Here is a 2,047-nt window from a genome sequence, read left to right as displayed (position 1 = left end):
TATATAATATATATCTTAATTTTAAATATAAGAATCAACTATAAATACCGGCGTTTAATTTTGCGCGTGAAAGTTATGTATAATTTGTAATAATAATTTGTGTCAATATTTTTTCCTAAATAGCTTCCTAAAATTACTGCAGGTCCAATCAGATCTTTACGAAGAGGTCAGATCGATTACCGCAAATTAGATTCGATTGCGCAATAGAAAAATCAGCCAGGAAAAAACTCCAATCTAAATCACCTCTCGAACCATTCGAAAGAAAGCGATAGTGGGGGGTGGGGAGGGGGAAGGATTTTCAACTTTTAGCTGCATTAACACCCGAGGGTCGCGCGCGATCCTGAAATCCCTTCAGCAGACCATTCACATCAATTACAAGAGCCATAAAAATGCCCAGTTTTTGAGATTAACGTTGCCATATCGAACAAAACGCCCTGGTTTCCAAGCTTTGGGAAACTTTCAACCGATTCAATCGGAGCGCGATCCAGTTGTGAGCGGGATATCTTTCCCACGAGCTCGAATTCTTTCTTGATGTCAGATGCAAACGTATGCGTGAATACGCTTGTGTGTAAATAAAAATACACAAGACGTAAGAGCTAAACACATCAAAGAAATCGATATCATATTAAAATAAAATTTAATTATTATCAGATTTAATTCTTTAATTTAATTATAATATTATATCTGTTAATTATTATCAAATAACGAAAGGAGATGATTAATTTCTTCGCATGTCTCTCTGGGAAGCAATTGCTTTGAATATCATGATGTATAATGTTCTCAGTCTTGAAAAGATAATTTTGCACGATCGAAAAAAGAAAAACAAAAAAAAGAAGAATATAGTGATTCACCGATGATCGGTTATTCATCGATTCGCCTATCCTATCGAGAAAAGTTATCAATATTGCAACAATCTCGTGGAGACCCTTTTGAAGAGCAAGTTCGTGGCGCGATTTACACGTCTCTGCCAGGAGATCACGCCGTGCGCGTGAAAAATCACACGTAAATGTTTCTCTCGTCCGTTACAATACCAATAACGTTCCTGATTAGCGTCAATGACGGGATAAATGGCTAAACGTTTTAACCTGTCGGTCGGTCCACGTCTCACAATAAATAACAGCCGCAGGCCCAGTACCGATTTTTTCGACGAACGCATATTCCAGTCGCCATAGAAATGCTAACGCAGCTTAGAACTATCAAAAGGACCGCTTTTTTGCCACAATGATCTGGCATCGTCCGACGATGCTGCCATTGTATAAATGCCTCGCGTGCCATGCGACTTTTACTCTCTCGCTCGCGAAGAATGTTACAAAATTAGTAACGAGAAACTTGATTCTCGAAGAAATCCGAACGCGCCGTTGTCGCTCGGTGAGAAGAAGGAAAGGATAAGTATATTCCACAATATATACAGTTCTCTATGTGTGAATCTACCAATCGTCTCGAAGGTCGTCGGCGAAGATGCGAAGACACATTATGCGAGTAGACGTAAAACGAAGAAGAAGATAAGGTAGTCAGAAAACTTTTTACTTTATAGGAGTTGTCGAAGGGAAAGTAAACTTTTTAATCGGCGCTTAATTTCTTTAATTACTTCTTTATTACATGGAAAGAATGATTTTGCTAAATCTATCTAAGAATTTAAGTACATACGAAGTTGAAAATAATTTTATTGGACCACCAAAATAATTATGTAGAAAACTCAAGCATGATGTAATGAAAAGCCGAGATCTAGATGGAGGGATCGAATGAGCAGACAGTAGAAAAAATACGATAAAAAAACACGAAAATTTTTTTATGGAGAGTACAATGTAAAATAAAGTACAATGTAAATGAAATAAGGGAACAATGTGGATGGGCCGTGCAAACACGTTTCTGGACACGCTCGTTGCCGATTAATGTAAATTAGTGATTTTCAACCTTAACACTTTTGAATTCGATCGGTCCGGTCGTCTACGAGCGTGTGATGTGTAACACGTATAACACGTGTGAGACAAACATAATCTCGTCTCGTAATTATGCTGACGCCATAGTAACGTGACTGACTCCTAAC

Source organism: Atta colombica, unplaced genomic scaffold, assembly GCF_001594045.1.
Source record: "Atta colombica isolate Treedump-2 unplaced genomic scaffold, Acol1.0 scaffold288, whole genome shotgun sequence".
NCBI lineage: Eukaryota > Metazoa > Arthropoda > Insecta > Hymenoptera > Formicidae > Atta > Atta colombica.
Note: the sequence above shows the minus strand (reverse complement) of the source record.